The 13,735-nt window shown below is 32.1% G+C and overlaps 1 protein-coding gene and 1 pseudogene across 2 annotated transcripts in view; one reads left to right on the plus strand and one right to left on the minus strand.

Annotated features, from left to right (window-relative positions):
• The window catches only part of FBXO11 (F-box protein 11), a 75,238-nt gene that overhangs the window by 36,089 nt on the left and 25,414 nt on the right, over positions 1–13,735 (plus strand). The gene's annotated exons all lie outside the window — the stretch shown is intronic.
• Positions 1,317–1,435, minus strand: LOC111740645 (annotated as a pseudogene).

Genomic DNA, 13,735 nt, shown 5'->3' on the forward strand with positions numbered 1-13,735 from the left:
ACTGAATTTCCAAAACACTCATCTCCCACTCACTCCCTTTTCACATCTCTCTTGGTCCCTCCACATCTTTCTTGGTCCCTCTCACTCTCAGCCTCTGCAGTGAGATTACACTCTGTGGAGTGTTACCCCTTTTCTAATAAACTTTTCTTTTGACTTCAAAAAAAAAAAAAATCGAGTCTGTCAACAGAAGAGGTGATTAGATTTGGAGTAATAGCAGTTTCTGTAACAGCGATGTAATCCATTTTTGTTTCAAATTATGTATTCATAGATATTTCCTGAACTCATATCACACACTGTGGTTCGTAAATACATACTAGTAAACTGTATTAATTCTTGTGTTTATTTCTAGGTTAAGAAAATTTTACTCTGTAAATAGGTTAAAATAAAGAATGCCCAGTTGTTTGTACATATAAAAGTCTGAAAGTGTTAGGTTAATATTTTATTTTTAAATATTGTTGGTAAAATAAATGAGAAAAGAGTGTTTCTGTCTCATATAGCAAATAGAGTATGATTAATAATACATGTGGATTCATTTGGGGATCTAAAAAGTAGAATTAAATTTCAAGGCTTCGCCTCTTATTTTTCTCTTCTACTATTTGTGGGTCAGAATACCCAATCGATATGCATGTCATTTGCCTAGTGAATATGAGCTAGTGATTTACCTAACCTCTAAGGACTTTTATTTATCTTGATAGAAGACCCTGTTGCTTATATATAACAAATAATTTATTAAATCTAGGCACATACTTATTATTTAAGTCTTTAATTATGAGTTATTCAAAGGTAATTTCTATCTTTTTTCACTACTTTTATATGGCTTCTCATGAAATAGTATCAGTACTTAATAAACGGTTTTTTTAATATTTAATATTCAAATAGGAACATTTATTTAGGAAGGATTTTGTTTACCTTAGTTAAGGTAATAGACTCCTAAAAACTGAAGATCAGCACCATCATATGCCTTTGTAAACATGACGAAATACCAACTTTTAATTTAAATAAATGTAAAATTTGTAGCAAATATAGTAAAAATGGCAAAACAAAACCGTAAATTCACCTTTTCAAAAGTCAGCCAGTACTTTTGAAAATTTTTGTGCACAACCCCAAAATACTAGGCAAAATGAAAAAATGTGTGAAACTTTGAAATAACATTGTAACTTAAGTAATTCATGAATTACGAGCTGTTTATAGACCCTTAGTAGTTGTTGTTTTTTTTTGTTTTGTTTTGTTTTTTTCAGGCAAGGCAACCCTTGGTTGACCTCACAGGTTGCAAGGACCTTGTCAGCTTACAATCCCTTATTTTTTCTTATTTTTTACACCTACAGCACCTGGTCTTCCTAGGTGGTCTCCCATCCAAGTACTAACCAAGCCCAACCCTGCTTAGCTTCCAAGATCAGATGGGATCAGGTTTGTTCAGGGTAGCATGGCCATAGACTATAGACCCTTAGTTTTGAACAGTTTATTAAATTAATACCCTTATTATTTGATTATAGGTTTCTCTTACGTTTTCTGTAACTGGATTATTTCAGAGCAATGTAAATGGCTATTTAAGAACACTTATGGACATTAAAGTATATTTTCATTTAATTCTGTGTTCTATTAGCTTTAAAGCAGAATACTTTCTATAAAATCAACTAATGATAAAAAGTATAATATAGAATTATCATTTAAAATATATATGATAGAATTATCATTTGATAATTAGCCTGTTAGCTTTCCTATGGTACCAGCAGATGGTACAGCATTTTAAACTTGAGACAATTTTATATTAACAACAGCGTTCTCGTTTTATTTTCTGTACTAAAACAGGTTTGAAGGCAGGGTGAAAACATTGTATTTGAAGCTAATATAAGTCTTTGAACTAATAGTTTTAAATTTGTTATAGTTGTTAAACAGCATTGGTATGCCTGATACAGTGTTAATCGCTGTTGAAAGAGGAGCCAAAGAAAGAATCTGTGCTTACATTTTTATGATTAAAAGTTTTGTCCCGTAGATTAGGTTTTGGTTCTTACTCTTTTCTTTGTTTTTCACATCACTCTGCTTTAGATTATTCTCTAGTTCAATGGCTTTCAATCCTGGTTGTATATCGTGAACAGTGTAGCTTTTTCAAAATTCAAGATGCTTTTGGTTGTTGAGTGCTTCAGTCTTACTCAAATTTGCTTGAACAATAGGAAAATTTATCTCATGTGACAAGATGTTTTGTCTCAATTCTCCTCAAAGTCCTAGGATGGTTGCCTTCCGTAAATAAAGCAACATTTATCCTTCTTTGTTTCTACTAGGAGAAAAAAATCAGAAGGACCTCCCTCTCTTACCCAGAAACCAAAAAGCAAGCCACTTCTTGTATCTTACTGTGCCAAACTGGCTTAGGCCTCTTCATCCTTAAGGGGTATGGAATTACCATAAATAGACTGTTCACATGTGGTGGAATGGATATTATGCAGTCAATCACAATGTCCACTTCATAGGAAGTAAAGTGGAGATATATGTGTTTTTACAAAGTCTGCAGGTGATTCAGTGCATAGCTAAGTTTTAGCACTGCTACACTTCCCAGTTCAAAAAATAATATGGAAGGAAAAAAACCAATGCCCCCTCCCTTTTCCAGTAGAACAAAGGAGAGTTTGGTTTAACTTGTCTTCTTGATTTCTATTGAAGAAGATGAAGTTTTTGGTTAACCTTGGTTAAGGCTTCAGGGTAAAATGTTTAAGCATAAGGATTGGAAACATATTCATAATTGTCATTTAGATTTATTAACCAATCACGTGAAATAGAGCCGATTTCTAATGCAGCAGCTGCTGTTGGAGATCTTTTAGTTGTATGCTGTCTGGCAAATGAGTTAACCACTCAGAGCATAATGATAAAAAAAAAGTAACTATTTGGAATAAAGCTGTTTAGTAGTCTCATTTATCTTAACACTAAGAAACAGAAGCAATAAAGAATTCTGAGAAGCATGACATAGTTCTAAAACCCATGTGCTTAATTCTTGGAAAAGTCTCCTGAGCTCCTATTTTTTGCCTATTTACCCTTACTTTTAAAACAAATATATCTGGCATGCTATTTTTTTGGTTTATCAGAGAAAAGAAGAGTCTGTAGTTAGTCTCATGGACAGCTAGAAGTGACAGTGAACAACACGACAGCAAGAAGAGAGGAAAAAAATCTATAAATTCCAAGATTAACACAAGAAACCCAGCAGTTTTGGGCAACTTATTCTAGAAAATAGCTTTGTACTGATAAATTAATCCTCAGAGCCTCATCATATTACAAAACTGTAGATTGATTTCATGATCCTAATGGTTATCTTATAATAAGAAAGTGTTACATTATTTAAGGATATTCTTTAATAATATCCTTAATAATATTAAAGGCTAAGTAAGATAATTTACTTTATAAACGTTTTCAGTTAGAATAATTAAAATTATGTTTGGTACTTAAGGGTATAAAATTCTCAGCTATCCTGAAAAAGTAGCTGTGAAAACACTTTGAGGGCTACAGATAAGAAAGGCAAAGTAAAACTCTAGCTATTTGTACATAAGGAATTCTACCCAGAATCTTTCTTGAGGTCTCATTTGTTTATGAATTTATGAAAATGTACTATTTTTTCTCTATATAAATCACATTTTAAGTCTTGCCAAGTTGTTCTCCCTCTCTTTCACCCAGTCAGTGCAAATTAGTTTAATCTCGAACTAACCCAGACATAAAAGTGAACCATTGATGTTGATACAAGTTGTTCCCCAAACCCCCAATTTGTTTTTTATTTTTAATTTTAATATTTTGAATTCCGGATGATCAGTGGGTGTATTTTATTGTGGTAATGTTCCCCCTTCCACATCTTAGAATCAAGAAGAGAAATACATTTCTGAGAAGGGTAACTTTAAATTACCCATATTGTTAATCAATTTTGTTATTGCCATCGATTGTTTATTATGTAAACATTGATATGAATCCTTTTAATTTTGTAGATAGTAATAGACTAGTAACTTTTGAAGGAAGTATAAATTTTTAGTAAAACCTAAAGTATTGCCAATTTGTTCAGTTTTTTGCATTTGATGCAACCTTGTATTTTTCAGTAAGTATTCATGCTGTATAACATTGTTATTGACATCAATCTGTGGGCATAGCACATGAAAACCTGTATAATTTGTGTGTGTGTGTGTGTGTTTATACTCCAGTTCTAATATGAAGAGTTTTTCCTTTTGGTTTTAGTTAATTATTTATGTGACCCAAGGCAAAAAAGTATTTTGGCGCCATCTGCTGTTCTTTAATATGATACTTCATTTACTTCGGTAAAACTTGTAGGTAGATGCAAATATATATGTATTTTCTCTTTACCCATATAAAGCCTAGAAATAATGGAGATTTTTAAAAATATCTGCTAAAGCTGTCTTATATTTCCTGTATTTCCAGCTTCAAAGGCTGTCTCCTTGTAATTTTGGTGATAAGAAATTGTGACTTATCTAAAAATTATTTCTGTATCCTACCTCTGCTGCTTTTTGTATATTCATTCAATGCCTCTGAGTTCCAGAAGACTTCCTTCTCTAGCTTTCTATGTCTTCCTGTGAAAGCTACTGAGTAAGACTGGTTCATTGGATTCCTTACTTACCATTTCCTGTGTTTTTATGTCCCTTGTCCTTTCTGAACACCTTGTTTTTCATCTTTCATAGTCTGCTCATATCTTCAAGCCCCACTTCTGTCCATTCTGTGAACTCTTCCTCTGTGATTCTGAACTACATTTACTTTTATTTTTATTCATTTTTTATAGTTTCTTTTATATAAGAAATTTACACTATGGAGGTAGCATTTTCTATTCATAGTCTCTAATTGTATCACATGATCTGGTACTTTAGTATAGCAATTGACAGACAGACAGATATATACTATATTGCTCTTTCATTGCCATGTACGTCTTTTCTCACCAAACAAATGGCATGTTCTTGGGGCAATTTATATACTGATTTTATAAGCTTAAGATAACAAATCCGCATGTACAATTTGGTATGAAGACTTGGAAATCTGATGCCCTAATTAAAAGAATTGTGTGCAGAGTAAAGATAAATGAATGTTGAGTGGTTGAACTTTAAGTAGATGAATTTTTGTGAATAAATAGCATGATGTTTATTTTGGCTACCCAAAGCTTATCCTACTTTTTCTCTGTCAGATTTAAACATTGTCTCAATTTCTATTGTGATGGTTTACTTATAATATTCCCTTCACCCACCTCATCCCAATATAACTTTAAATCACATACTTAAAGCTTGATTTTATATTTTCTCAGCTGTGGATAATATCTACAGACTCCCTCCTTTGTAAGATGAGGATACTCATGGTTCTTGCTTTTTACCACTAAGCTGTTTCAGTTCTGCATTTTCATTATCAAGGTTAATAACATTTGTAGTGTTTAATAACATTTGAAGTATTTTCTAGTGATTTGTATGTAGGTTGATTCTAGAAGTTGAAAAAATAACAAGTGTTTATCTTTTTATGAATGTAGAGATACTTTCTCCGTAGAACCAAGTATGTGCTAGATTAGATTTCTTTCGCCACTACCTAATATTCCTAGGTCACTCAAAAGAGATCATTCCTAACTGTTCTGATGGATTCTTTTTTACATTTCACCTATTGCCTTTATCATGTTCTCAAATTTTTCTAAGTTCTCTATTATCTAATCTATCAGTTTCCTTTTTTTCCCCTCAGGAAATTATATTCCTTTAGCCCCCTGAAATCTTGGTCCAATCTATACTAGTTTCTTTGGGCAAGCTTCATACCTTTTATCTTGGAATTTCTTCTCTTTGTTGTTTTTCTGTGACAATTTCATTAATTACTGCATCTCAAGTCTGAGTTTATTTTCTAGTTTTATTGAAATATGTCCTTGGGTAACTTCCTAAGAAAGATTATGTAGGAGATAACTTTGTAAACTTCTCCATGTCTGGAAATTTCTTCATTCTACCTTCACTCTTATTTGGTGGTTTGATGAGGAGACTTGACTTCTTTTTATTGATTTTCAACGAATAGCATTGTTTTCAGATCTTCATATTACTGTTGTCCTTTATTATACTTAGATTTTCAGAGTTAAAAGCTTCTCCAGGGTTTTGAGGGAATTTATCGCTCCTTTTTTTTGTCATAACCTCTAACACGGGTCCCTAACTCCCAGGTGGCAGACCGATACTGGTCCTTGGCCTATTAAGTACCAGGCCACACAGCAGAGGTGAATGACAGGCAAATAACAAAGCTTCATCTGTATTTGCAGCCCCTCCCCAGCACTAGCATCACCGCATCAGCTCTAATCTTCCTAGGATCATCAGGCATTAGATTCTCATAGGAACACTGGTCCCTGGTGCCAAAAAGGTTGGGGACCACTGCTCTGACATGCTTTACTAGGCAGTAGCTTCCTCTGCTTTGCTTTCTTTTTTATCTTTAATCTCTGAATATTGTTGATATTTAAAATACAAAAGAATCTGAGGAGATACTCTTTATTTATGTATTTATGAAAATACAGAGGATCCGATGTATATGTTGTGGTGTTTTTGTATAAAATATTAGTTAACTCATTAACACTGAATAAAATAAGTCATGATTTGACTTTTTAAAAATTCTTTAAACATTTTCAAAAGCTGTGTATGTTCCATTTTATGATATTCTTTTATATACTAATATGCTTCTAATAATAAGTATATCCAGTAATATTTAACAATGACTAATTTGTATTTAGTTAGAACAGTGGTTAAGAGTGTGGAGCTCCAGAGCTAGACTCTCTTTGCTACTTAATACTGTGTGACCTTGGGCAAGATGCTTACCCTCTGTGCCTAGTTTCCTCATCTTATAAAATAGAGTTAATACATCTATAAAACATTTGAAACAGTAGTGCCTGCACATTTAAGTTTTCAGTGCTAGGTTTACTACTACAGCTAGTAGTAGTATATTACTACTACTATTATTCCAATTACTATTGTTATTATCGTTATCATTCGTGTTGATTATATAATAAACTTTTTGGAGACACCCAAGTTACTTTTTGTTAAAAGTAAATAAAAAACATTGTACTTGGAGTCCATTGACCTAAAGCTTATTTTGCTACCAACTAGCTTTCTAACCTTCAGCATTTCATTGAACCTTAATGGGCCTCAGGTTGCCCCATCAGTAAAACTGGCTAATAATATCCTTTCTGTCAGGTGATCTCTTGATCTGTAAAATGTTATTAGAAATCATGCAGTCCCAGAAATTATAGTCTAACTATAGAACTGTCAAAGAAAGAGAACTGATGGTGCTCAGCCTCCCTCTCCCTCCCACTGCCTTCCCTTCCCTCATCCTGTCCATTTTCCTTCCTTCAAAAATTAGTTTTTTGTATGAATTTACAACAAAAGTTAAATATTTAATGCTTGTAAGAATATAACAGCTTTTTCTCATTTTGATCTTCATACTTTCCTAGTCTTGGCTATTCCTTCACCTTAAAACTGAACTAATAAAAAGGATTTCTAAAAATTTCATGTAAAAATAAAATTGGGGACAGGCTAAATTGTTTTCTTTTAAGCCATGTGCATATGGTGATTTATGTGTTCTATTTTATACTTTCCTAACATCTTGTGTATCTTTAGTGCGGTGCTTATTGCATCGCTTCAATTATTTGTTTACATGTCTAGCTTCCCTACTAGATTGAGTCTCATAATGATGGATCTTTATATTCATAGTGACTAGCAAATAAATCTAAATTAACAGCTTTTAATTAATGACTCATATGAAACTTAGGTTAGCAGGTTAGCCTAGAATTAGGTTTGTCTTAATTGTTGATTTGGGGCCATGGTTATTCTGGTCTTGAATTAACAATGCACTTCATTCTCTGGTCATATCGGCATCTATTTTGGATATAATGCTATTTTTGAATTACGTTGTTGTTCAGTTGAACTTAAAACTACTTAAAATTCATGAAAGTTACTAACTTTAAAAATAATTCGTTTGATAAAGAACATGATTGTATTATTTTGTGAATTTTTTCATTTTTGTATTTTGAAAATGCAAAATTGGAGGTAAAAATATGAGAATAGAAGAAAGAATTTGAAAATATTCCGTGTTGGGGTGAGGTTATTCTATACTTTTTCCTTCCCTGAAAGCAATGGGAGAAAATGTCTTAGAATAGAATGTGACATGTAGCAGAAAAGAATGAAAACAAAGCTAAACTATTCTCAAAGGATGTTAATCCTTGAATTAGTAGTTGTCAATTGATTTTCTATTTCTCATGAAGCTAGAGTTATGAATTCTTGTCAATTCTGGGACTTACAGATGTTTTTATATACATATTGACATCGTTACATTTTGACATCAGTAGATAATTCATTTTACATTATATGGCTGTTTCTCAATAGTTGGATGGCACATCTACCATGAAACATCATTATTGTACCTTATATAAATAATAATAGTAAATCTACACTTTCTGACTCTTCTCTCCCAATATGGTATATTTTTAGAGTGACAGAATTCTCTAACTTTTTATCTTTAACCCAAATCACTCAGCGGAACTTGAGACCCATATATTTAGTTTTGCTGAGAATCTTTTCTTCAGTATCCCACAGGTGCCTCAAAACTCAAAATCCAAACCTGGAATCATCTTTTTTTCCCTCCCCACCCCTGTGTCACCCAGAAAGGTCCCTGCCTTAGTATGTGGCACCACTATCCATTGGATTGCCCAAATTAATATTATTTCCTGGCTCCATCTCTTGTCTACCCCTACCCATATACATTCAGTCACCAAGTTTAATGAATTTACCTTGTGACTGTATCTTAAATCTATCGTGTCTATCTTAAATCTACCCAGTTCTTTTTTATTGCTATCATTTAAGCCATGTTCATCTCTGTTATATGACTGCCATAGCCTCTTTACTTGTCCCCCACCACCCATGCCATTCATTTCCAATTGTTTTTACACTATTCAATTAGTCTTTCTAAAACACAAATCAGAACATTTCAGTGTTCTGTTTAAGATTCTTCAGTGGCTATCCTTGGCCTTCAAGATAAAATCTAAATTCTTTAGTGTTTAGCACCCTTCATGATCTGGCTCTTGCTACATGATTCAGCCATATGGAGCAAGTTGCAGCTGCTTGAGACCTATGCTGGAGGTGAGCACCTTCAGACCTTTTCAGCTTGGACTTTGTTCAAGAAACCTTAAATTAACTAATACCCCAACATCATTTAAGATTGGATTAGATGTTCTTATGTGTTCCCATAGTACCTTCTGCTTATCTCTGTTACAACATGAGACATACTGTATTATTATTGACTGTCTATGTCTCTCCTAAGCTGTGGAGGGCAAGTACAATATTCTGTTTGGTTGCTGTTTCACCAGTACCTCATACACTGCATGGTTCATTCATTTATTTATTCTTCACTCATTGAGCAAATATTTGTTGAACATACTTTAAGGCAATTTAGAATGAATTTGTCTAAATTTCTTCTGTTGAAATGAAGGCTGTTTGAGTTTTGAGTAGTTCTTTATACTATCAGAGATTTATTTAGCTTCTGAAGATTATTCAATGGTCAGTGACTTTACTTCTGGACTCCCTACCTTAAAATATTTAAGTAAAATTTTAAAGTAAAATAGTCAAGCTTTTAGTAAAACGTTTAAATTAAAAAGCATGTTTAAAAAACATTTAAAATAAATTGTCTTGATTCCAGTTTATTTGTAGATTTTTTAGTAGTTGGAAAAAAGCTGTGGTAGTTCCCAACTGTGTTAGAAACAGTTGTCAAGTATGGTTCTTTACACTGTGAGACGGGGAGCCGTTTCTAAACACAGTTACTAGCACAGATTTGCCTTCCAGTCTGATCTTTGGCTATGGGTAAGTAATGTAGATTATGTATAATATTTGTGGGAGGAAAAAACTTCTGTAAATTAAATTCCATAAACTAGCCTCTAACTTTAGGTTAGTTTATACTCCACAGTGTATATAGACTTTAAACCCCAGCCAGTCAATAGTACAGTCTTTTGTAAATCTTTAAGATAGTTATAAAGGTATATAAAAATTAAGGTATTCTGCTAGCTTCAGAATATATAGACTTAATTCTTTTCTTTTGTGGAAATGAATCCTAATGTAAATTTTCAATGATGTTTAATGTCAAAGATTTCAAAAGTTATTGTTTAGTTAAGGAATCTTGCTTATTCTCCAGAAGCCTTTACTTATCCCTGTGGTTCCTATTAATAGTAAAGACTCTAGTATATTTATATAGGATTTGTAGTAAAATCTAAATATTATAAATTTAGATATTATGTATAGGTGTGTATAGCATCCCTTTAAATTGCATGATACTAACTTTTCATCCTTTAAGAGAACCTATAAAAATTTAATCAAGGAGTGTATGTGTGTACACTGTCCATTTAGGGTACCCATTAGCCACATGTGGCTATTGAGCACTTGAAATATGGCTTGTCTGAATTTGAGGCATGCTATGTTAAAAATACGAAGTGAGTTCAAAGATTTAGTAGGAAAAAAAGTAAAATATCTCATAATGTTATATTAATTACATGTTAAAATAAATTTTAGATATAGTAGATTAAATTATATTAAAATTTAGCTACTAAAAAATTAAAAATTATAAAATATGGATCACATTCTGTTTCCATTGAACATATTTGATTGAAAACATTTTTTCTAACTGAAAATCAAATTTTCCATAAGTAATGGTTGAAACTTTAATATTTTGGCATTGTTATTTTTATTAGTCTTAAATTACAGCTTGACATCTAAATATTAGCATTCTAATATTATATGTAAAAATGAAAGCTATAAAGTTAAAAATTTTTAACAAAATATTATTTTGAGGACTTATATTTAGACTTTGCTGTTAGAACAAACCATAACTAATCCTTCATGATTTCTTGGTTCTTGGATTAGAGCCAGATCAGTTACTATGGATCATTCACCTTATTTGTTGTTTCACTTACTTATTTAACAAATATTTTTTGTTTGCTTCATATGTGCCAAATCTATCTTGGGAATACTTCTCCATAATTTCAGGAGGGAACAAAAAATAATGAATGGTCATGTAAATGATATCATAGAGTTAGAGGTAGAAGAAGTGAAGCTATTCCTGTCTTTTTATTTTCTATAAAGTAGTATGTAAGTCATTATAACATAACACTGGTGATGGTTTCTGGGAAAAATTACGTGAATTGAGTAAAATTAAAGGATCTACATAAATGAGAACCAATATTATTAAACACTAAGGAAAAATATAAAAGAGGAGCCTGTGCTCAGAGCTTATAATTTTGTTAAGAAAATATGAGATATGCCAAAAAATTAAATAACAACATAAAGCAGCTATGATATGGTAAAGATATATGGTGTATATACAGTACTTACAGATGAGAATACTAATGACTAGAGTTTTTTTTTTTAACTTCTTTGCTTATTACAGTAGTGGCCAAGTGATCTTTTCAGAATGGCCCCTTTGTAAATAAATACCTTCTGGCATTGTACCCTACTTTCTGAACAGTCAGTGGTAATTTATTATGAGAACTGAATAAAAATTTAGCATAGGTTCTTTATCTCTGCACAAGTAAGAATTTAATACAGTTCTTTCAGAACTGAGCTTTGAATGGGTCAGAACAGGACAGTGTTTATTAATGGGACGTTAAGGTTACTATGCCATTACATGATTCAAATCAGGTAGCTTCACATATTTATTTGATGTGAACTTCAGGTTGCAGCTGTATTAACCAACACCTTCTCTTTTCTATTTTACCTCTGAATTCCTTACTTTTCATTTTTTAATATTTGCTGTTGATGAAGAGAAGGAAAGGGTCTCTGTAATGATAATATGTATAGATTTTAAATAGGAGTGGTAGTGGGGTGAGAGAGAGGGTTATATAGGATGAAAAGTTTGAGAATGTACTTTTGGATGTTGTGGAATCTGACTACTAGCAGCATGATAAATCAAGCTGCTAGCTATGTCACCCCAGCATGCATATATGCTATAAACAGAAATATGATAAAACAAGAGCAAAACTGTAAATGCATAGCTAAACTTTGAGGAAAGAAAGAAAAGAAGGAATTCCAAGGTGCCAGAGATGAGAGAAATCAAAGCAGTAAGTGGAAGCTGGTGTCGCTAGATAAAATAGCACAGGGGCCTTATGGTCCTGGATATATGTCCTGATAGATCTGGGGTGGAATTTTAGTGCACATATGGGAATAGGAGATGTGGCCTTGGGCCTTTTCAAAATAGAGCTAGAACTAAGACCCAGGCATGTGGCCTAGAACCTGAAACAACTTCCATAATTGTGCACAGATTTTTTTAAAGTGTCCAATGATAGAGCAGTCTAAAAGAATAAATATAAAATAAGTTCGTGAAGTGAATAAAAGAATTTAAAAAATGAAATGTGTAATGAAGTAACAGGCCAGTATTAAAAAGAAACAATAAGACTAAAACCAAAGCAACTTTTAGAAATTAAAAATATAATCATGGAAATTGGCTTTAGCTGATTAGACAGATATTCTTACTTTGGCTGAAAAGGAAAGAAAATCTAGCAATAAATCGTTGAGAAGAACTAAATTTAAAATGTAATGACTCAAAAGTAGAAGTTGAAAATACAGTTTGAAAAAGTACTAGTCGATATAAAACAAAAAAAAAACTGTTAGTAAAATATTAGCCAAAAATAGATTTTTCAGACAAAAGCATTATTGAGCATAAAGAGAGCCATTGCATAATGAAGAAAGAAGTAATTCATCAGGAAGAAATAATCTTGAACCCATATATCCAAATAACATCTCAGAGTTTATAAAGTGAAAATTTACATACTAAAAATAAATGGACTGCAGGTATAATGAGAGGTTTTAGCACATTTCCTTCAGAAGCCAATGGACAAATGAGACCACCATTACCACCTACCCCCAACAAAAGTAAAGGCCTAGAATATTTGAATACAAGATTAACAGACTCGCTATTTTAGATATGTTTAAACTTTATTCTGAAAAACAGAAAGTAGATGTCCTTCTCAAGCACATGAAACATTTATAGAAATTAACCACATACTGAACTACAAAGGGATGACTTCACAAATACCCAAACATATTATACCGGTTTTATTTTCTTACTACAGTGCAGTACATAGAAAACTTGATTTTCAAAGTTTGTTTGAAAGTGATATTAATAGAATAATATATTTAAATGAAATAATAACTGAAACATTTATTGAACATTTAATGTGAGCCAGGCATACTGCTGAGTGTTTGTGTAATTCTATTTAAATCCTTTTAGCACTCCTGTGAATTATAAGATGCTGTTACCATCTTTAATAGTTGAGAAAATTTAGGCTTTTAAACTGTTAATTTGCCCAAGGTCTGCTGTTGGAAAAACTTCTGTTTTTTTAATTTTACAATTACAAACTCCCACCTTTTAAAAACACCTCTGTTATTGTAAAATATAGCCAGGTAGAGAAACTCACATAAGAAATATATAGCTTGTTGAATTATTATTAAAGTATTGAGTTATTATTAAGGTTGATATTGTAATACTAACAGGTCAAGACATAGAACTTTGCCAGTCACTGCAGAATCCTTTTCTGTGCCCCATTTCAAACATAACCTCTTTCTTTTCTGCAAAAGACATTTATATGGTAATCATTTTCTGGCTTCTTTATAATTTTAATACCAAAATATACATTCTTAAATAGGATGCTTTAGTTTTGCTTTTTTTTTTTCCTCCCACTGATTTCCTGTGCAATTTATTTGCTGAAGTTTGACCTTGTAGAGTTTCT

Source organism: Pteropus vampyrus, unplaced genomic scaffold (assembly GCF_000151845.1).
Source record: "Pteropus vampyrus isolate Shadow unplaced genomic scaffold, Pvam_2.0 Scaffold66, whole genome shotgun sequence".
Lineage (NCBI taxonomy): Eukaryota > Metazoa > Chordata > Mammalia > Chiroptera > Pteropodidae > Pteropus > Pteropus vampyrus.